General features: G+C 39.0%; 1 protein-coding gene and 1 pseudogene across 1 annotated transcript in view; both read left to right on the forward strand.

Moving 5' to 3' along the window:
* The first annotated feature begins 223 nt into the window (after nucleotides 1–223).
* LOC124989210 (dnaJ homolog subfamily A member 1-like) lies at nucleotides 224–776 on the forward strand (annotated as a pseudogene).
* Nucleotides 777–6,316: 5,540 nt separating this feature from the next.
* Nucleotides 6,317–24,713, forward strand: part of Hs3st5 (heparan sulfate-glucosamine 3-sulfotransferase 5) — a 266,478-nt gene continuing 248,081 nt past the window's right edge. The window contains 1 exon segment of the mRNA XM_047559701.1: nucleotides 6,317–7,121. The gene's annotated coding sequence lies outside the window, so the exon portion shown is untranslated.

Raw genomic sequence — 24,713 nt, forward strand, 5'->3', positions numbered from 1 at the left:
GAGGTTTGAAAAAGGCAGAAGTGAGGACCCAATCACTGAGGTGCTGGAATGCAAACAAGAAATTCTCAGATGGGAGCTGGAATGACTCAGCAAATTCATTCTGCAGGTATGGGGAACAGATTAGTCCTAAAAACAGATGTTAAACCTACAGTTGGACTAAGACCCCCTGTTAAATCCCCAATACCACCAAAAAACAAATACAAAGAAGGCTGACATATAAGATATGTCAAAGAAGAATCTACAAATTCACATAGACAAAGATGTGAAAGATGACCTGAAGATAATATTCCATGGTAAATGAGATCAAGAATGGTGACTGAAACCAGAAGATATCATTGTTTTAGGTTAGAAGGACCACACTGTTCTTAATGAGGAGAAGATCTTTTCATATATGTGGACATATAAATGGTTGAATGATTGAATGATTGCCAAAGCCAATATCCATTTTGGGCATCTTGATCATTATCATCATCTCTTATCCTCCAGGTCAGATTGTCAGGTATATACATAAATGAAAATGTGTCAATTTATTGTAGACATAGAAAAAAGGGTCCCCTCCTGATTTAGTGTAAACTCTCCTGAGAATGGCTTTCTCTGTCTTGATGGTCTCATTGTTGGAAAAACTTATACCTGAGAGGAAGGAAGTAGGAGAAAATGATGAAATTGTTCAGGTAGAATTTGTAGACTTTGAAACAAATAAGGAAAGATAGATGGTACCATACAATGGGGAAACTTATAAGGATGATAAACATTATCCCAGAGGTGGTGTTCAGTGAATAATACTGTTGGTCCTGTCCATGCAGTGGTCAATGAAGACCTATATTCTTAATATGCTAACTACTTAACTATTGCAACAGGACTTAGACTCTTTATCTTTTGCCTGCATTCCTGCTTCCATTTTGCATCTGACTTCTTTGCTCTGAGTCACCTCAGATTATAGGAACAACAAGTATGACCCATAAACATCTCATGATGAGTTGAAACTGTTCCCCAGGCAACAGCACTTTTTTTTTTTTTTTTTCTTATTGCAGATAAGGTCTAACCTTACCAATCCTAAGGTAATGGCTGGACCAGACACACCTGATCAAGATCAACTGTTGGGCAGCTCTACAAAGCCTCTAGCTATGCAAACCCCCAACCCTTACCTCATTCCCCTTCTATAATACCTCAAAATAATCGTCAACCCCTTAAAGACAGAACCAAGGACCTGAGTCCCCTTGTCTTCCAGGTATAACTACACTTATAAAAGTTCCTTTCATGTTTTTCACCATTACCTTTTCGCTGTATGTTTTTTGGGGTAAGTAGCAGGACATGTTCATTGAATCCCCAGAGTTCAGACTCTGGCCTAAGACTCCAGTAACACTATTATTTTAATAGTCTACTGGAGTATTATCTTAAAAGTTAAATAAAGATGAATGAAAGTATAAAAGTTCTGACTTCTCTCTTTATGTTGAATTCTGTGTGCAGGATGAAACTTAATATCTATAAAAAGTACTTAATATCTATAAAAAGTACTTTTAAAAAGTTTCTTTAGCATTTGTTAATTTATACTTTGTAACAAACTTTTTTACATGGTCAAGCTTAGCTTAAAAGGCTAGATATATGTATTGACCTCAGTGTATAAGCTTTCACTGTTAAAACTATGAAACTGATTCTGTATTTAACTGGAAACTTAAAAAGTTATTGTAGAGAAGTGGTCTTTATTGTTATTTGTGTTACATGGAATTCATTGTGATCCCTCCAGATTAATTCTACTGTCTCAAATGTTATTTGAAGATGGCACATTATAGTGCTTGGTTTGTGGGTTCAATGAGAAAAATGATAATATATGTATATAGTTTATGTATTATATAACTGTATAACATATATATGAATCATTAACTTTTGTTAATAAGTCCAGGTAACATTTTACCTCTTTTTCTGTGGACCACCATAAGCCCCTGAACAATGACTTCTGGAGCTGGGAGTCTTAGAAGTTCAAGTAAAGAGATGTTCACATGGATGAGAAGTAATTTGCATGCATGATACAGGACATTGTTCCTTAGGTATGTTGCAGGCTTACTTCAAAGGGACTGGAATTTCATGTTAGGAATATAGGAAATTATAAGTAGTTTGAATTATATGTTTAAAAGTCATCATGTGTTCTTCACATGCTGATGTCTAAATATCAAAAATCAAAGCAATTCTTGAAATGTATGAATTTTTATAATATATCGAATACAAAGTATATCCAATGTGTGTCACTCTAGCTGTTTTCCTCCTGATAAAAAACAGCAACTTCTCACTAATTTAAGATATGTAAATTGTCATTTTAACTAGGTAAATTGAATAATATAACAATTACTATTTGACTATTAAAAATGAATCCATGTGATTAAATTGTAAGACCTGTAATTTTAATTACATGTGCCAAATCCCTTTTATAATGTAATGCAATACATTTACAGGTTCCAGGGTTTCAGACATGGACATCTTTAGGAAGACATTCTGTCCATCATATTTTCAAAAACATGTAAAGTATCTTAATAATTTTAATACTGATCACATTTTGAAATAATATTCTTGATATATCATATTAAATACAATATATTATTAAAATTAATTTCACCTATTTGTTATTAGTATTTTAATGTTACAAAAATATTTAAAATTATTATGTGGTTCACATGTGTTCCTTTCACTACACTTCTATTGGTCAGCACTGGTCAAGACCTAGAGAAAGGTGAAATCCTCTTTCACCGCCTTCACAGTTTCTATCGTCCTACCTAGGGACCCATCCCTACCATGAGAAATGTTTCCCTTATAATTAGGCATGATGCTGTGATTTGGATATGAAGTGTCTCCTCAAAGTTCCTATGTCAATACAGTAATATTTGGAGGTAAGATTTTTAGATTATGACATTTGTAACCTAATCAGTCCACTCTAGTTTAAGAGGACTGACCGGTTGGCAGGCGGGTGGGCTGGAGCTGGAGGAGATGGATCACTGGGGCCTACCCTGGAAGGGTTCATCTTCCTTGCAGCCCCTTCCCCTTTCTGTCTCTGCTTCCTGGCTGCCATAAGGGAAGCAGTGCTCCTCTGACATGACCTTCTGATATAATGTTCTCCCTCAACGTGGGTCCACAGTAATAAAGCCTTCCCACCAAAGACTGAACCTCTGAAACTGTAAGACAAAATAAAATTTTCCTCCTCTAAGCTATTCTTGTCAGGTATCTTGGTCAGTGATGAAAAGTTGGCAAATACACAGGGACTTACACTTTAATGTCTCCCATGATTAAACAAAACATAATACAATACAAAAACCACATTTCTTTTAAACAAGGGATTCTCAATTACAGTGCCAGAGCATATAAATGTGGGTACAAGGGCTTGTTTACTTTTGATGAAAGAGTTCCTGGTCCACCAGCTCTGTACCTTACAACCCTAGCTATTACTGACCTCACTCCATGGAGGCAGGGGGTTCTTTCATTTAATTTTGGAAAAATAAAAAAGTATTCATCTAAAAACTAGTAATACAAGGTTTATTAGCCCTAAATTTACTTAACCTATTTTGTCTCCCTTGAAGACTGAGGCAAGATTTTCATTATCCTATTTTAGCCCCTGGAAGTGGTACCTAGAAATCTCTAGTCATTGCCCACTTGCAGGATCACTGGTCTGATGGATAAACATCCTGAGCAACAGGTGGCAACTGCCCCCTCAGGTGATAAAGACTTCTCCTGAGCTACCTTACAGAACCAAACTGAGATTATGATCCACCAGATAACAGTCTGACCAAAACTACTTAATTATGCATAACTCTCATCCCCTGCTCCAATTCTTCCTCTCTATAAACTTACAGCTCCTGGCAGCACCCTGAAAACCAGACTGAGATGCAGGATCTCACTTAGTCTTCCAATAAGATCCTATTGTTTCAAGGTTGTTTTTGTTTTTCTATTTTTCACCATTACCTTTTCTGGTAACTTTTGGGGGGTGAATGGGACTTGGTTTGTTGAAAGTCCTGGAGTCCTGTGTGTGACCTAGGAGACTGATCACATTACCAGAAAAATACCTCACAGACTCTGGACTGATCTGCTTCTAGCTGCAGGCATGATCCTGCACATGGGAGGGAAAATCAGTGTGACAATCTCACATGCCATCAGCTACAGAGCTAAGGATTCTCTGAGAAGAAGTTGGGGTCACTGACAAAGCACAGGCTGCTGACTGTTCCTCAGCTGCTATGGAGGTACCAGCCTTATGTGAAACAGAATAAGAAATAGATTCACCTCACCCATACTCCTTCTCAGCCATCTTCAGGGTTCAAAATAAAGAATGAATACCAATAAAAAGATAATGCAAACCAACATTTTAAATAAAGTTAACTAACTGAAAGGACTGATAGTTGGAGTGAGACTTTCTTCAAAATCTATTGTCATGCCTTTGTGGGTTTTATTGCTTATCAGCAATCCACACCCCTGAGTTAAAAAAAAAAGAAAAAGAAAAAGAAAAGAAAAAAACAACAGAATAGAAACATTAGTTCAGGAAAAAAATAGCAAATTGTGTTTCTTCCTTTCTTATTACTTTTATTGTTTGAGGTTTCTTTTAGACTATAATGTGGCATTGTGATTTTGAGATGGGAAAAAAAAATCCCTTGTCTCTCAAACATAAGAATGTGATTGTATGCTATTGTTGCCAACAATGAGCTAAAGAGGTTAATGGATCACATATCTGGCAAACAGCCATCTTTCCTCAGCTCAATACATTACACAATATATATTTTGTTGTTGCTGCTGAGCTTAGGATTTTGTCTGAGTAGTTGGTAAACAAGTTTACTTAGCTTTAAGTTATCTCCTCCTAGAACTAGAAGGGCTTCCAATCTTCAGGTTAAAACCTGACAGTTAAAAAATGCAGTTTGAGATCTGAGCTCATGACCTTTGGAAATGAGTCTGTGGAAGGAGGTGAGGTTGAATTTTGAATGGGAATCTAGAAATATTGTGCCTTATGAATTGTATCTGACCGTTCATTTTCAGATTGACTAAATTAACAAAGTGAAATTACTATAATAAAAAGGAATGGATACTGGAGAAAGCACAGCAATTCTTTCTAGTGTTGTTGCTGGTGATCATTCTAACAGACCTCTAATTAAATGGACCAGTCTTCTCCACTGACCTCAGGTTGACTCAACTTTGCATTCTGATTGTCATTTGAAAACAGACAAGCCCTCCTGAGCAGTAACATTGTGATTTGCCTAAAGGACCTTTCTGTGCGCTGTATTTGTAGTATGAAATGTAAGTTAGAGACTTAATGCCTCTACAGAAAAAAGAAAAGTAAAAACGGAGAGGTATTTTTCAAGAAAATTTCAGAGAGAGAGTGTTTATTAATAACAACGATAGTTCCTCAGATTATTTGATTGGCTATGGATGTATTTCGAGGGAGAAGAGTACAGTTGAGAAGCAGTAACATAACAGTTTCCTTAGATTGTATGGGATCCTTTCATTCAGGCAAGGACCGCAGTAAATAGAATGTAGAATCAGTACCCTAGTCTGTTGTTTTCCGAGGGGCAAGGCATAGGACAGACAGACTAAATTGGAAAGATGAGTGTGCCTCTGGGCTTGGGACTTGGGACATGAAAAAAGGCTGAACCCTGAGTTCCTTTAACCAGCTAACCGGTGATGGTGATCGCCCCCTGTGACTCTGAATGCATACAGCAGCCCAAAGCACCACTGCTGACGCCCGACCCTTCACAGCCTCCAGTTCTCCAGCCAGATAAGGGGAGCTCCCTGAACACCTGTGTGCCCCAAGGTCTGAGTGAGTCAACCTCACCCCCCTTATCCCAGAAAGACATGTCTCAGCATCTCAGAAATGGTTCCCTTCGACCTCGAAGTCCCGGGGAGTTCTACCATTACTGGTCACCTCCGCGGTTCCCCAAGCTGAGACCTCAGTCCGCTCAGGAGCTCTGCGCTCCCACCTGGTTACCCCACTGCGCTGCTCGCCAGCGGTTCCCGCTCCTGGGTGGGACTCCTGATGGCTCAGTATCGGGACCTCCGCCTCTGGATAAATCCTCCTCCTCCCACTTCGCCTGAGGCCCTGCCCTTCCCCTGCAGCAAGCGGCTCCAGTGAGTGAGCCCATCTCTCGGGCTGAAGACACCTGCGCTTCCTTCCCCACCCTTCTCCTCCTCCCTTTCCATGCGGTTTCTCCGCTGCCTTTGGGAGCTCTGGAACGGCAGCTGGAGGAGGAGCACAGGGAAGTGGGGGAGGGCGAGGAGGAGTAGGGGCGGGGTGGGTGGGAAGAGAGCCGGGAGGGTGTGGACTGGCAGCCACTCTGCAGCTGGTCGCCGGGGACCTGGTCCCTCCTGCGCGCCCGAGTGATGGAGGGGAAGAGATTCGCTTAGACACACACACGCGCACACAGCTGGGCACGTCTCCGGGAGGCAGCTGCCGGCTCCAGCGCGCTGGGGGCCGGGCGGCGGCCGTGACAGCGCAAGCCGCGGGGAGTCGGGCTCCCGCACAGCTTGGCACTAGAGGTTGGAGGACGCGAGAAGAGAAGATCCCAACCACACTGACTGTTGCTCTTTTGGGCGCATCCAGAAGGAACAAACAGCTCGAGGTTGTCACCGAAAACGCCCGAGGCTCTCACCCTTCGCTCGAGGGGTCCGGGGCTGCGCCGGTGCCCTCCGGGGAGAGGAGGATGCGCACCTCCTCCCGCAGAACGTCTGCGGTCCCCGACACTGCGCGGACTCGGGCTCAGGCGGCAACCCGTGCAGTGCCCGCGCCGCGGGAGCGCGCCCTGCCGCACCTGGCTCCAGTCTCCCGGGGAAGTGCAGGAAACGCGCCCTAAACTCCACTACTTCTCGCCCGCCTCCTCCCCCTCCCGGCTCCCCGCCCCGGACCTTACGGCCGCCGCCGCCGCCTGTGTGTAGGAGCCCGCCCGCCTCTTACACGCGCGCACACACAGCTCTGCTTGCCTGCTCCCATTCACGCCGACTCGCTTTCAGCTGAGCCCAAGCCAGAGCATCCGAAACTCCTGGACCAATTGCCTCCCGCTGGGACCGCAGAAACGGCCCCGTGGCCCGGCGTGACCGGCCGCCGGCCACCGCGCCCTGGGCTCCCGCCCGCGCCACCGCCGCCGCCGCCGCCGGGGACGATGGTGAGCAGGGCGCACTGCCCGCCTCGCGCGGGGGAGGGGCTCGAGCACACTGGGCTGAGACCTCAGATTGGGGGGAAATGACAAGGGAAGAAAATCACCGAAAGCAAGCCAAAAACACTTTGTGGGGTGCGGTTTTCCTGGGCGCTGCCCGGGGAAGACTTTTGAGACGTTTGCTGGGGATCAGGGTTAAACTAGTAGGAGATGAAAAATAGCGGGGGCGATTGCGCGGGTGAATTTAGACTGTCAGTCTCAATCTCTTTTCCTGAGCGCTACACCTAGCGCTGTCCTAGAGGGAGAAGGAGAACACGCGTTCTCTCTCTTCACCGCGCTCCGGCAGAGTTTGGGGGCTCATGCTCCGTCACTTCTGGGGGTGGCTCTATACTGTCTCTTGGAGTTTTAGAGCAGCTTTAGGGGAGTGAGGGGCTATGAAGCCGGAACAGAGGGCAGGTAGGGGACAGGCAAAGGCTCAGTTAACTGTGGGTGGGTTGCTCACTGTTTGGAGCTGGCATGACCAGTCCCCGCCACCTCACGGCCCCACTTCACGCAACCCTTCCCACCCACTATCAACACGCACGCACGCATACACTCAGGAGATGGATGCAGTAGAGGGGGTGGTCATATTGCTATTGCTAAGAGGTCCGCGAGGTCATTTTTGGCTACTGACTAGAGCGCTGTGACTCCTGTCCTGCCGCTGAGACTTGGGAGATCACCTTATTTCAGGGAAGCGGGGAATTAGGAGCGCCCTGCCTGATGTGAATACATTCACCTAGAGGCTCCAGGAACACAACCAGCAAACCTCTACCATAACTCCCAAGTCACTTCACCGTGGTGGGTTCCTCTCTCAGGCTTTCCTCCCTGAGTGCTTCATGAGACCCACCCAACGGAGCTGCAACTGGGATCCCGGGATCTGTGGTCTCCCCAGTCCTCACCGGGTGGGTTTCTCTCTTTCTCTTTCTTCTCTCCTTCCCTCTGACCAGTTTTTCATGGAAAACATTGATCCCTTAAGGGGAAAATTAATATTTGCAAAGTGCTTTATATCATATTACTTCGTGGATACATTTAATTGCACTGTAACTCCCCTCTGATTTATGTAAACTTAGCCTGATAAATAGCGTGCAGGGTCGGGTTGGGCGGGAGCAAAAGTGGGTGGGCATCCTTTCCGTGACAGAGTTCCTTTCTAAACCCGTTTGATAGAAGTAATTAAAAGTGGGTGTTTCTGAAAGATTTTGCCCAGGGATTTCTACATATTTCAGAGCTTTAAACAAATTTTTTAACATTACAAGTCAGTTCAAATATATTCAGCTTTGTTTACATGGAAAAGTTAAAGAGAAGACAATAAAAGGGAATAACAAATTTGAATATCTAAAATGACTATTTAAAAATGTCTTTTATTGGTATCAATTACATTGCAACAGATTTTTAAAGTTTACCTATGTGTTTCCCCCTAGTGAAATTCTTTAAAAAAAAAAATGAAAACAATTCTACTTACCTTTCTTCCTGTATTTGTTTACAAATGGTCATTTTTCTAAGTGAACACCAGGGCAGGCTTCTTTACTTCAAGAATATAAAGTTATTCACCAGTGAATTGTGATAAGATCCAAGGAGATGTTAGAAGACACATAATGATGGAAAGGAAACAATTGCTTACATTTAACTGCTTCTGATGCACTTTAATAGTGAAAAGAAAAACTACTCTTCCAAGTTATACTGTGGTATTTGAAAATGTTCGTTTCTCAATTATTAAAATATATGGAAACATCAGAACTCATATAAAATAATATTTTCAAATAGATGCCTAAGCAGATTGTATGGGAAATTACAAGCATAGTGTTCAATGGAGAATTACAACAAGGACTGGGCCATGGTTTCTAGATTAAGCCAGATTGCATGCTTGCATGTTAATATTTAAAGTTTCTCCCTTTCACATCTTTGTGAGGAGGTGTTGCTCAGTGTTTTGATCAGGCTTGCATTATTGTCCTTACATTTAAACACATACACAGATGTTTTTGAATGAATAACCTTCTTACTCACTGAATTTTTACTCATTCAAAATTGTATTTATCAAGCACATGAGTACGCACAATGTGCATAGCTGAACTGGGATGTTATTTTAAACAAGAAAGGATTATTGCTAGAAACAGGGTGCTTACTCCTACACTGTGAGATAGAACTGTAGAGCAGAGGCTTACTTAGGGAAGCACATCTTGCCCAAAGTAGGTGATCAACAAAGAGCTACTGATGCAAAAATCATGGAAAATGTTAACTAACCAACTTTGTTTCCACCCTAAATTCCACCATTATTCTTAACCCACCATGTTATTTAGATATGACTCAACTTCAGAGAATTGTTGTTGACGCTAATCTTGCTCTTTAAATACTTTAGAGTCATATAACTATCTGTGCACTGGGTATGATTTCTATGGAGCAGTGCCAGATCCGAATGTCATTAGTATTCATTTATGAATAAATGCAAATGTTTCTGTTGCATTGAAAAAGAGAACTTGAATTCATAGAACACAACAAATATTTTGCTCCTTAACTTCTCATCTCTTGATTTTTCTAATCTCAGAAACAGTAATGTCTCTTAAAATACAATTATATGTAAATGAGCAAGATAATAAAAATGACTACTTAAAGTTTTTTTTTTTGCTTCATTTTTAGAAAAAGAGAAGTATTTTTTGAAAATTTTAGTAAAAGAGAATTTTCTTTGACTCGCTTGACATGTCTTCCAGGATGGTCTTTTGTTGTAGGAATCCTAATTTATGAATGAAATAACTCTAAAGGTAACTTCTAGTAAAGGGAACTATTGGCAGAGAGAATGCTTGCTAAAACTTAGTGAAATAGAGTGAACAATAACACTAAGATTGTGTCATTGAAATTATGTGCATGCTTGTATACTTCACTGTCTTTGTATGCATTATTTTAAAATTTCTCAATTTTTTTTCCAATACTTGAATATTATAAAATTATTATAATTGAGTAATTACTGTTTGATAAAAGAATTCTGTATTTTTTTACGGAAGAGTAATAAGAGGAGAGAGCAAATCAAGTCAAAGGAATAATTATTCAAAACAAAGATTTATCTCCATTTAAGCCCTGTCCTTTTGTTGGTAGGGGAAGTCAAAGCCAAAATATCTAAACTTTTCATTATGGAATATTTAGTTGTTATTTAGAAAACTTCTATGTTTTCTGAGTTAAATATGAAACCAACAAAAGTATATATTTTTAATTGCTGACAAATTTTACTTTTGTGGAGTCAGTGTTGTTTCTGAGAGTTGTGATGTTATCTTAACCTTCACAGCAGAAGTACAATTAAAGCAAGGTATTAATAACTACATTCAAAATCCCTGATCTAAATCAAACCCACTTTAGAATATCTAGCATTTATCAAAAATAAACTTAAAAGATTACATTTGGAGATTGGTGCAATGTACAGATAGGATAAATGAACCACTCTAAATTTTATATGCAACTTTCATTATTATATCATATTATTAATTAACATTTGTAAAATGGATTATTTCATCTTCTTGAAAAGTTTATGAAAGAAGGCTGTCAGTATTAAAAAATAGTTGAATGTTTGACTTGACTTTGGGTCATGTTTTATGTGTGTAAGTTTTATATGGAAATATAAAATGTATGTATATACATACATAGATATATGCATATGTGTATTATATATTATTTTTGTTTCTGTATTTATCTATATTTTCCATAATATCTTTGAACTACAGGAATCAAATTTCCCTTGTGGTATATGTGGTTTGTGAAGAGGGCATCATTCTAAGGATAATAATTATAAATGCTCAACTAGTTTGATATTAAAATTTTGGAGACTCCCAAAATTTTTGAACAGTTGATTTAATAAACACTTATAATAACTTTTAGAATGTGCCTGACACTGTCCATAGAGTTCTACCAACAATAACTCATTAAATTCTAGTAGCCAGTCTATCATCGCCCATTTTGAAGAAGGAAATTAGATAGGCAAAGTAATTATTATTATCCCCATTGGGGAGATGAGGAAACTGAGGTCTCATCTTATTAAATAAATGGCTCAAGCTCTACTCTAGGCCAAGACAATCTACTGTGCTGTGCTCTTGAATAGATATTTGTTTTTTAAGTTTGCCTAAATAGAGGGCTAAGTTGTCTTAAAGCAAAATAAATGCTAGCTGCTAAGATTTACAACAGTTTTCAACTTAGAGGGAATTCTTAAGAAATTTTTAAGGAGGGCTTTTGTAATGAAACAGTGACATAACCTGAACCAGAGCCACACTTAAGCATGGTACTGTACCTTAATGTAGTTTTTAATGGACTCAATAATTTTCTAAGGTTCAGCTGCTTTTAAATTAGGCAACTTTAAGAACTGATGCCATACTTAAGTAGTTTTAATAGCACAGAATCTGATACTGAGTGTTTTATGCCTCCCATAATATCCTTATAATGTGAACTTGAACAGAGGTCAGTGTTATGTGTTACTACTTGGTACATGCCAAAGAAATCTCAGTTTTATAGAAAGTGTGAAATGAGACCTACTCTGCTTAAGCCCTCCAGCACACAGTAGGCATTCCATTAATGTTTACTGTATGACCTGAAGCAGGATATTCTACAAGTTGCTTGCCAGAGGTAAAGAAACTTCAAATGATTTTATAATTGCATAGTTTTTTTAAGATGTGGGATTTAATATTGGATAGACATTTTTCTTTTCATGATAATCTCAGGACATTACTATCTATGGAACCCTGTGGAATAATAACCTGTATGAGATGGAGTGGCCTGAGAGAAGGAAGATGATGATGTAGGAGTGTGAGATAATAGTGTGAATTAAATGTTTAAATTAAAATAGACAAAAGGAAGAATGTCTGTAATTGTGCCTTTTTTTTTTTTTTTTTTTGGTAAAAGCCATATAAGACATAATTAACATTAAGTAACAGAATCTTTAAACTGCTAATGAGGGAGCACAACCAACCTATCATAAATATTAACAATCTTACTATTTGAGTATAGGTTGGGGAACTATTCAGGAACATATTAAAATGTCACTGTAATGTTCTTTCCCATAGTTAACTAACTGAAGTCAATGAAAAGCTCACAGTAATCCCAAGCGTGCCTCAACATAAATAAAGTGTTTATTGTAGTACAAGAACTGGAGTCGGACAGTTGGCTGAATTAGATCCCTACTTCACTGCTTATTAGCTATGACATCTTGGCAAAGTACTTAGCTTTTCTAATTCTTAGTAGTTTTATCTGTTCCATGGTAGTGGGAATGCCAGTTTGTACACTTTTTTATGATGATCTACATAAAATGCCTAACACAAGACAGTCATGGCGATGCATGCCTGTAATCCTAGTGGCTTGGGAGGCTGAGGCAGGAGGATCCCAGGTTCAAAGCCAGTCTCAGCAATTTAGCGAAGTTGTAAGCAACCTAGTGAGACCTGGTCTCAAATAAATAAATAAATAAATAAAAATAAAAAGGGATGAGAAGATGGCTCAGTGGTTAAGTGTCCTTGACTTCAATCCCTGGTATGGACACGCGCGTGCGCGCGCACACACGCACATACACACACACACACACACACACACACACACACACATGCCTAGCACAGAGGTTCAGGAAGCAGTTGATAATTGCTGCCACCACCATCATCCTTAACATCACCATAGCACCATTATACATGATTAAACATAATAGGGTGCATGATGCTCAACATAAGTGTATTTGAATCGGTCTCCATTGTAAGTTACAGGTTCTCTGGATCTCTTACTATTGATGGAACTGGATGAAGAAAAATGTTTGTTTCAAGACTTAGGTTGGATTAAAGTGTTACTGGCTTTAAAGGCCTGTGGCAAGCACAGAAATAGAGATTCATAGTTTCTTGCAAGGCCCAGCTACACATGTTCACACTATTCTTTGAAATGTGTATCCTCATCTACAGTATATGGGAAGAACAAGTTTTTGCTAAAAGCATTGGAAAATTTTATTTCTCTTTAGATCCAACATGAGTTAAATGTTTTATGATACACATAATTTGTTTAATCTCATATTTTATACCTTATAGAATTTATTGTATAAAGGGGAAAGCTATCTACCAACTGCAGCAAAACTTGGGTAACTTGACTAAAAAGGTTAAGTTTAATTTTATTAACTGTTTTTAGACTTATTTTAATTTTGGTAACTAGTCAGCTATTCCTATTTTATGCTTATAAGGCTTAGAAACTCAAGTCCTTCCATGTTTTTTTCCTAATATATACCTATTCATCTCTTCATCTTGTAAAACTAACAAATGATACTAGCTAACATTTATTTTTTTTCTATACACAATGCAGTATAGTTCTTAATGTATTTTACTCTCATGAAGCATTGGGTGGAACGTGTCATTAGTATTTGCATTTCATAGATAGGGAAATGAGGCCCAGAAAGGTCTCATAGCTACTGGGGTGGAACCTTGACTCAAACCCACACCACCTAACTCCAGCTCCCACAGGTAAGCCCCACATTACCAGACCTCTCTGCTGCCATTATCTCCCACTTACTAGCCCTAGATTCCCAGACCTTGAAATCCATGTCCTGCTATTTTCTGGTGTTTTCCCTGCAGCAAAAGGATTAATTTAATTTAAATAAAAGTTAATTTCTTGGTTTTGTCATATCATACTATTTTCATATATATATATTAAATGACCACTAAAGCAATGAATTACTCCATATTAACTTCAGCAAACTGTTGGACCTATTTTTAAGAAAACTGCCATAGGTCTACCACAATACTGCTGAAAAGCTGAATCTGCACTATGTGTGCCCTGGTGGGAATTGACGTTGCCTAAGAATGGGATTTCCTCATCTGGTGAGCCAGCTGCCTGTGACCTGAAGTTCCTAATTGCCTTAATTTTCTGAGCTGAATGGAACATTATGGAACCTGAGACCACTGGGAAGGAGTTCTTTTCTCCCAAGGATAGAAGGTAGAGAAATGCCCAAACTCTCTATTAGGTAGCTCCAGGGATCCTGTGGATCTGAAAGGTTCTTTCCTCCTGAGAATGCCCAGGAAAAGCCTGAAGATTTTTCTGTTAACCACCTGACTGCTTCTCAAAATAGGGATTGTGTTCTTATTACCCTTATGTCCATGCTGCTTGGCTCATGGTATGAAGGGACAGACACAGAGCTTCTTCCTGGAAGTATCTCAGAACCTGGAAGCAGAGAGCTAAGGCATCCAAAGGGACCTGGGTGCAGTGGCAGAGAGCAAGACAGGTACAAGGGCTCAGGAGAGATTGATGGGCCATGGATGGATGGATTGCTGATAGGAAGGCTTCTTTACATTCAGTATGAATATGTTTCTGTTTCCAAATCTAGACTAGATGTATCATCCCCACTTAGCCCTGAGATGTGGCTCTTTAAGCAATATTTTTCCAACTGTCCTGAAAACTGTGTGTGGCAACTATAAAACCTTTCTAAGTATATAATTGTTATTTCCTAATTTTCTATGAATGAAATTAATTACTTTTCTTAATCAGATGTTTGTCTAATCACATACCCTATATACTCTGAAATGGATGACCAGGTAGTCAAGGGTTACTAGGGCAGCTTTCAGTTTTGGAGTTTTAGAATACCTTTAAATAATGGACTCCTAACTCTGTACTACCAACCACAAAGAGCTTGAGGGATTTGGGGTTGTTTGTTTGTTAGTTTTTTGTACTGGGGATTGAACCTAGCCTAGGAGCACTTTTCTTTCTATATTGTGCATCCTCAGTCTTTGTGGCGATGTTATTTTTTGAGACAGGGTCTCGATAAATTGCTGAGGCTGACCTTGAACTTGCATTCCTCCTGCCTCAGCCTCCTGAGTCTCTGGGATTACAGGCATGTGACACTGCACCTGGGAGGACTTGAGAATTGTATACATCTTTCCATTTTTAGTGTTACTTCTTTTCAAGTACTTTGTTATATTTATCTTCTTTGTTTCCAGTATCACCTGCCAAGATACTAAAGAAAAGAAGGAAACCAAGGAGAAACTTAGTTACAAAGTGAAAAATGTTAGTGGGAGCACAGTGGGTACCTTAAAATTTTTTTTTGTATCTCTGCCTCTTCCCACCTCTGGTCTGTCCCCAAGACATGACAATCCTGCCTCCTCAGCTCTCTCACCAGCCTCAGTGCTACTGCTTTAGTTCAGGTCATTGGAGCCTCTCACCTGAATGACTCACCTGAATGACGATATTCTCTTTATTGACCTTGGGCTTCCATCCTCTTCAGTGCTTCTGAAAGGTTTTCTGACTACAAAGCTAATCATGCAGTTCCCCAGCTTAATATCCTGCAACATCCCTTACTTACAGGGTCAAGTTTAAATGAACTTAGTCAATGGCCTGTCCCAGGACTCCTCTCCTGTCCCTCTTCTAGGAGGTCCCTGCAATTGGGTGATTCCAAATGTAGAATGGACCTCACTTCTTCACACGTCCATGCCTTTGATGTGCTGGCCCCTCTGCCTACATATTCTCTCCTGGTCTAACTTATTTTCTTACCCTGTTACTTCTGTGCAGCCCACCCACTCACACCCAAGTCAGAATGGTCTAGCTTTCTGTTCCTCCACAATAGTATAGATCAGACCCCATTGAGTTATTGTCATTCTCTCCCACCCATATATACCCATTCTCTCCTGCCTCCTCCAGTACTCATGTCTTCACTGTCTACTACAATGTCTGGAGCATAAGAAGGACTTACTACATTTTTATTGGAGAACCAATCATTTTCTCTCTCCTTCTGCCTGAGATACATTGTTATGCTTTCCTCTCTATTGCTAATTGATTTCAGTAGTCATTTACTTAGCAACTACTCTATGCCTGGTAGGATTGAGGTGACTGAAGATGTAATGGCTTAGTCTTTGCTCTCACGGAGTTTGTAAGCATAAGAACAAATCCAATTGGCAAAGAAACAAATGGGCTTCCATTTGCTAGATGGTGGGGAGAAGATACAGGGAAGACAGTGTGAAAGAGGGTTCAATTCTGCCTGAGAGAGCAGAGAAAATTCCACCCCTTCTTCTTGTACCTTATTAGTACTCTCTTCACTCTTCTCTAGTGTCTCCTGTATCTAGAACAATCATCCATCAAGATTATTAATATTTTTGGAGTGGAACTACAGATTTAACCCAGGGCCCTGTGCATGCTAGGCAAGTTCTCTACCTCTAAACTATCCCCGTCACTAAGACTATTAATTTTTTTTTAACTTTTTGCCATACTGGTGCCTGAACACAGGGGTGCTCTACCACTGAGCTATATCCTTGATCCTTTTTATTTATTTGTTTGTTCATTTGAGACAGGGTACCACTAAGTTGCTAAAGCTGGCCTCCAACTTGCAATCCTCCTGCCTCAACCTCCGAGTTTCTGGGATTACAGGTGTGTGCCACTGAGCCTAGCTAAGACTATTAATTTTTAAGAATAGACTTAGGTCTCCATTTTCCTAATATTTATCTGTAGAGAATTAAACAGTTTTTATTTTTATTTTCTTCCTGCAAGATTAAGAAAGTTTCTGAAGGTTCCAGAATAGTCTGTAAGATTGCTTTTTAGTTTTTTTTCTATTCAAATTCTTTTAAGTATACTTAATAATCATATTATGTAATTAAGTTTATTTCTCTTCATTAAGCAAGGAATTTATATTTAACCAGTTATTAGTATCTACTTAATGTCACATAAAATCTAATTTCTTTTAAAGATTTGAGATAAGTATGAAACTAAATTTTTTTACCATGACCAAAGTACCAAGACTAACTAATAGCATATGATAATCAAATTACAGTTATTGACCTAGTACTCAAGAATATAAATTGCCTGTTGATTAATATATGATTAGTATATTTAATAGCAAACATGTGGAAGCAATTCTTTTTAGAGGTGTGTGTGTGTCATTCTTTGGTAAGTAACCATACGTGCAGTTAAAATAAATTACCTTCAAAGATATAATGTTCAGAAATATGTAAAATATAATGCATTGTTCTATAAACTCATTGATACATTTAATATAGTATATAACTACAGGTTGAGCATCCCTAATCTGAAAAAACAGCATCCAAAATGCTTCATAATCTGATAGCTTCGAAGCACTGACGTGATACTACAAGTGGAAAGTTCCACACTTGAGGTCATGTGACAGGTTACAGTCAAAATGCATCACACCAAAATATTGCATGAAATTAACTTCAGGCAATCTGTATAAGGTGTATGTGCAACATAAATGAATTTCATGGTTATATTTGGGACCCATCCATAAAATACCTCATTATAAATGTGCAAATATTCCAAAATGAGAAAAAATATTCCCAAATTCAAATAAGGAACACTCAACTTGCATAACCATTTAAGGTGACTGTATTTATTATTGTATATCATTTCTAAAGTTAAAAACAGAACAATGATAAAATATCACACTATTATATTCTTCACTCCCTTTTAAATACATAAAAACATTAACTAACTTTCCCTAGTTATGTAGACATTATAGTCTCATTTTATATTTTAAATCTGAGAGAAAATCTGAGAGAAAACTATGCGCAAGAAGAAAGAAGAACCAAGCTAGACCTTTCTGTTTTTGTAAGTTTACATTCAAATTCTTATGCTTTTGTGAGGATTTAACTTTATTATTTTTTAAAGTGCCTTAACTAAGGGATATATCATATATTTCCCCCCTCTTGCTTTAATAGCTTTGTGATTGATTAACAAGTCATTATATTGCCTTGGGAAAGGGTCCAGTTTTATTCTCTTGCAACCATGAAATGATGTGTGATTTAATTTCTTCCTAATAATAATCAGTCATTCTTGGTCTACAGGTGGTTCTTTATATACATTAAAATTTACATGCTGGGTGTGGTGGCACATGCCTGTAATCCCAGTGGTTCAGGAGGCTGAGGCAGGAGGATCATGAGTTCAAAGCCAGCCTCAGCAACTTAGCAAGGCCCTAAGCAACTCAGTGAGACTGTGTCTCTAAATAAAATACAAAAAGAGGGACTGGGGATGTGGCTCAATGGTTGAGTGCTCCTGGGTTCAATCCCCAGTACCAAAAAAAAAAAAAAAAAAAAAGATTTTTCTAAAATATTGAAATGCTATAAAGCTAAATGTAAGACTTGTATGTGTTTAAATAGGGGACCATCTGAACTGGGAGACTTTTGAAAGTAAAAGGGGTACATTAATAATCATGCTGAGAAAAAAATGTTATAAAGTCCCTAAATATGGTTTGTGTGTTGTTGCCTCTGCGTGCCAGTCATCTACTGCCTGGGGAGACCAGCCATAGGAGTTTGGGTCCATCTTCACTTACCAACTCCGGGCTGAGCAACTGTTCTTGGAGCTACGCATGGTACTGCCTCTGTGCCAGGACTCTCTAGATGTCTCACATAAGCTTAAAAGGAAGACCTTATGTTTTTATTATTGATCCAGAAAAGAATCAAAGTGTGGTCTTGGCTCCTCTCATTAAATAAAAGAGAGCTGAAGGTAGGAAGGGGTATAATGCAAAAAAGGAAAATAGGGATCTTTGTGAGTATGGAGCACTTGGGACCCATGTTTCCTCTTGTGAGGTAATGGAATCCATGTTCTTGTCATCACCAGAGCAGAGATTCCTACTTTGGCCCTGCTGCCTAAACTCTCACCAACAAGTGTCACCCACTTGTTTCATTTTCCTGGGGTGGGCAGTGTGACAGTGATTCAGTATGAAGACAGCAGCTGAAAATTCTTGCTCATGTATTCAGCAACTGTTCATGGAGTACCTACTGTACTCCGGAACATGATCGTTGGCAATCAGCATGGGTGGGACCATTTGAGGATGTGATAGAGGAGAATGGAAACCCATAAAAGTCCACAGCTTTCAGAGGTCTCATCTACCATCCACATTTATCCTTCTGGTTATTCTCTCTGAACAAACCTGACTTTCAAAGGACATTAGTGACTCTTCAGTTTCTCCTACTGAGATCCCTGATACTTAGAATTTGTGATTTTTTTTTTTTTTTTTTAGAACTATCTGGAATGATGCAAATTATCTCGGTAGGAAAAGTGAGAATTTATGGTATGGAAAAAGGAGGAATTTATGCCACTCCCATTAGAGTAGGCATCCTACTCCAGATAGTGTCTTCTGCCTAATATATTTTTAATATGCATTGAGGTAACCCTACTTTTTAAAGTTATTTTCCACCTGGGAAATTTTTTTTTTTTTCTCTAGGGACACAAAAAAATTCTATTGAAGTAATGTGCTGTATTCAGAAAAGTAGCTGCCAAATTCATGGGGACCTATAACAAGATAATTAATTAACTAGTAACACAAGGCTTTAGTGGAGTGTTGGATATAAAGCAGATGGTGGGAGAAGAAGGATGAGGCAGTCAGGATGCTCTGAGGGCTGTGATAAGTCTTGTGGCCTCAGTGGGGCGAAGCCACTAGTATGCCAAACCTCCCTCAGACTCTACTTCCTGCTGCACTTATTTTTCTTGCTTGGTGCATCCACCAGCCCATCAGTTCCCTCCTGGGGACTACAGCTTCCCTTTGCCACTGCCACCATTCATTTCATATGTCAGGGGAAGAGAGGAGGAGGAGGAAAGGACAAAAGGTCTGCCCCGCTTTGACCCCAGACACGATGCCGGCATCTGTGCAGCCCCAGGACAGACCCCATGGAGCAAATTAGGCTGCCATTACCCTTGCCCTGACATTGCTCTTAGTCACAGATGTACAGCGATGACAGAGTTTTAGGTTCATTTCAGAGTCAGTTAAGAAAATTAAATGTTACAAGCAAACATGGATTTTTATTTCATTTTCAGATTTCAAAGTCCTAAACTGAAGTCTGAACATTTTCCTAGAGAAATCCTGGTTGAATAGCAGTGAAAAAGCAGAATGAGTCTCCTCCATATCTAATCAAGTTGGCCAGCACTTAGAAGTTGCATTTCTATTCAACCAAAATATGTGATGGTAGCGATCACAGTGACTTCACCTTGGATACTTTTCTTATAGGCTCACCAACCTTTACCAACTATTCCCACCAGGATGCATTCCTAACTGTGAAAGTCATAATACTTGTAGATAATGTAAAGAGGGGTGATGTTTAGATTTCAGATATAAAATAACTAACTGCAAACTTTATCACTCATGCACTGAAGAAATAGAGAATAATCTAGTTAAGATATCATCATAATAAAAGTTAACCATTCAGCATTAAAAAAAGTGAGTTTCTGATCTAAGGAAGTATGCAGTCACCTTGCCTATCCCACCCTCTCTGTATCAGGCCCATCTTTTATCATTTAAAGCAGAGTTCCCTAAAATAGATTGCACTGACAAGTAGTAATTACTGACAGCTGCATTTAATTAGCAAAGCAGATTCCTGCTCATGACAATAAAGTATTATTACATGTTTAGCATTAGCACTGGCAGTGAGAGGTGACTTTGCTAACATAAAACTAGAAGACCTGTTTTCTTTATTTAAACATACACGCACACACAGTTTGGCTGGAATTGAGCTTGTGCTACGTGGGAGTGTCTATGGTGTTACAAAAAGAAAGAAAAACAGTAGCTGTAAAGTGTTTTTCTTTTCCTTTTTCTTTTTTTAGGAAAACAGGCAGATTGTACAAGAATAAGAAGTAACCCAGTACCAACCATTGGCTCCTATTCTGGATTGTGTGTCAGTGTTGTGTTTTTGAGACTGTGTGCTTGTCGAGGGTGGGATTGTGGAGGTATTTGGGTACCAGAGACAGAAACACAACCCTATATATTAAGTAATTTCTGATTTTGTTAAAGACACTTTCTTCCTGTCTTCCTCTCACTGGTCCCAGCCCCTAAACATATATCCAGGTTATAAAATAGTTGAAAAGTGTATGTGATCAAATTTAGGATGTTATATACACTCTGAATTTTAAAATTGAGTACAATTTCCATTCATTCTTTCTTGAAGAAAGGAGGCTTGGTTTCTCTCTTACTGCCCATGTTATTTTTCTTCTACTGCTCTGTCTTGGTCTCTCATCTGGCAGATCTTACCAAGTATGAACCCATAGTGGTGGGATTCTGAGCAGCAAAATCTGTGTTCAATATTCTGAGCAACACCAGTTTAACAACATCATTAATTTATAGGTCATCGGTCCTATACATTTATAAGGTCCTTGTGACTTCCAGGAAAAATCGTGAAAAAGACTAAAACCAGTAATCCTTGACTTAAGTGACTTGCTGTTTTCATCATTTAAATATTTTATTCAAGACATGAATAGGTCAGCTTATTGTGACATTATTGGTAGAAACAATACTATAACTTATTTTCTCACACTCATAAAACCCAATTTCCCAAATATTTACTGGGGCTTCAAAATCTGAAGAAAGAAGTGTGATGTTGCTTGTCTGTAGCTTGATTTTTCTGGGCTAGCATAATGTGTTTTTACTATGTCGTTCTAACTTATCTGGACGACATTTATTTCCCAAGTTGTAAAAATAGGCTCAGTATAATATACTGCCATCTTGTCAATTGCTATTATAAATGCTATATTCATAAAAATCAACTTATGTATCCATGGCAATGAGAGATGAGATGAATATGCATTAAGATCTCCTAAATTGATCCTTAAACTAGTCTCCATCATCAAACTGTTTTGCAGTTCTCCTTTTGTCTTGTCTTCGTCTCTCCCACCCACCCTCTAGTGGACAGAAGCTGAAGAAGAGCAGGATGCCCAAAGAGGGCTGCAGGGACATAACAGTGGAGATGCCACAAAGGGTGTGGCCAACCCACTAGTTGGATTCTTATCTACGAGTATACTATGACCCAGACTGGGCACTACATAGGTTTATGTAAACTGGAAAATGTGTCATCTTTTGTCATTCCAACAAAGATGTTTAAAGGGAAAAAAAATTTAGGAGCATATTGATATTCTAGATTTTGCTAAAAGTAAATTCTAAGAAACTGCAGCTGTGTGGATATTAAGTACAACTATCTAAATGGACATCCCGTGAAGACCATTTCAGAGTTATTTTGAATATCAAGCCACAACCCTTGACTATCATCCTAGATTTAAAGCCCTATGAGTCTTGTAATATTTTGATGTTTAAATCCTATTAAGAGTAGAGGTTTATTTTTATTTTGTGCTTTGGAAACCAAGCAAAATCAGAAGATTCTTCACTGAAAATTTTGTAGGATTAAAGGGCATTGACTAAAAAGAAGTATTGTGATCATTGAAATTGGGTAAGTTTGACAACTCAATGTTTCAACTATAAAATTTTCCAAAATTAGATCTATAAAATTGGAAACTACTACGCAACTGCTCTAGTCTCTGTGCTAGTTCATAAATTAGCACAGAGAATAGAGGCTCAAACGTTCTCTTTTAAGAATGCTTTTGACTTTCAGTATGGTCAGAATTTCACATTTAGTCATTAGGCAAATCCTTATTCATGACCTACTGTAGGCAACAGAGGTGAAAAAAACAATATATCGACTTCGAGGAATCAGGTGAGAAAGCAGTTCATTAAATCACAGGTAAATTAGTTTATTGTCATTTCTCCCTTTTTGCCCACTGGAAGGTAAACTCCGCCAAGCACAAGAATCCTTATTCTCCAGTGTAGCCAAAGCATGCTCAAATGTTACCTGGCGTGGGTACTAAATAAGTACCTTTCCAATGCAATCATATGAGGTAACATAAGAGAAGAGTAAGGGACAGAGAAGAGGCTGTGAGGGAAAGGGAGTCAGGAAGTACTTTCTGGAGGAGGTAAACCTTGAGCTGAGCTTGGGTAGAAACTCTAAATAGAAAATAAATTTGAGGAAATCCTACTGAAGCCACATACACTGGCATAAAACCAAGTGGGGTTTTGTTGTTGTTGTTGTTCGTTTTTTATCTTGCAACCTGCATTATCAGTGATTTTAAGAAGTACTAGTTTGAAGTGGAAAACTAATAAACAAATATTTCAAGTTTTTCTATTTTTTATTATTTATTTATTTGTTGGTACAGGGTATTGAACCCAGGGGTGCTTAACCATTGAGCCACAGTCCCAGTCCTTTTTTTAAAATATTGTATCTATTTTTAAAATTTTTCGGATTTTTTTGTACACAAATGGAGTACAACTTTTCATTTCTCTGGTTGTACATGATGTAGAGTCACACCATTCATGTATTTATACATTACATAGGGTAATGATCTTTGTCTCATTCCACCATCTTTCCCTATCCCCTACCCCCTCATTTCCCTCTATACAATCCGAAGTTCCTCCATTCTTTCCTTACCCCCTTTCCCTCCCATTATGTATCAGCATCCACTTATCAGAGAAAGTGGCTTATCTCATTTAGCATGATATTCTCCAACTCCATCCATTTACCTGCAAATGCCATAATTTTATTCTTCTTATGGCTCAGTAATATTCCATTGTGTATATATACCACAGTTTCTTTATCCATTCATCTGTTGAAGGGCATCTACGGTTGGTTACACAATCTAGCTATTGTGAATTGAGCTGCTATAAACACTGATGTGGCTGCATCCCTGGAGTATGCTGCTTTTAAGTCCTTTGGGTGTAGACCAAGGAGTGAAATAGCTGTGTCAAAATTTTCTACTTAACCAACTCCTTGAGACAATTCTCCCCATCTCTAAGCATATTTCACATTAATAGCCATAGCCAAAACTGGTCTTTCTCTCTAAACTCCCTAATAAAATCAACTTCCCAAACCAACCCACCTCAGCAAAGAAATACTATTTAATCATATATGTAATATAATATCCTTTTGAACCAGCTACCTAATTGTGATCAATATTGGCCTAGAATACCATCACTCCCTACTGGATCAGCCTTTGCCATGAAACTTTAGCTACTTCTACAGTTTAATTAGGTTCTTATTTTAACTTCTTCAGTTGTACCTGGGTCACAAATTCCATCAAACTGGCTTATAGAAACCTCTTAGGTCCTAGCCTCAAGACAGATCTTGTCCAATATAGGATGTACAGTACTGCAGATGCTAAACCCCCGGTATTCTTCCAAAACTGGGGGCTTAGACTCATGTGTACTGGGTTCACTCCCTCTTCTGAGCCAATCCTAACGATTTTTTAGAATCTTTGTTCAACTGTTCCTTTCTCTTAATTGTTGGCCTTGAACCAACATTACTTGAGTGTATAAACATCATCTTTCAGTTTGACATTACTTTATTGACCAGTTGGATGAATGAAGTTGTCTTATGGTATAATATCACTTCGATTGGGCGAGACACATTATCAGCAATTGGAATCATTAGAGGACATGAGTGGTGATACTACAGACTGGTATGAGAGAAGGCTACAGTAGATCTTTCAGGTTTGCAGATCTGATCATAGTGCCCCTGATTATGTCATCTGAGTGTTCTCTGTCAGAACATCACTGCATGGAGAAGATCCAGATAGACTTTGCAAGTTCACACCAGTTGTTTAAAAAATGGGAATAGGCTTTGGCTAGAAAAGGAAAAGGACCTAAAAACAAGTTAATAACATACAAGGAACACCAAATGCCCAAGGAGATTTATTCTGATGGATAAATAGATCAACAGGAACATTTAGAGAATAAATTCTAACCCATATTAATAGTGAAGTAATTGGGGGAAGGGCATTCATTTTTATTTTTTAAACTTGGAGTCATAGCCATCAAGCTAATGT

This window comes from Sciurus carolinensis, chromosome 7 (assembly GCF_902686445.1).
Source record: "Sciurus carolinensis chromosome 7, mSciCar1.2, whole genome shotgun sequence".
NCBI lineage: Eukaryota > Metazoa > Chordata > Mammalia > Rodentia > Sciuridae > Sciurus > Sciurus carolinensis.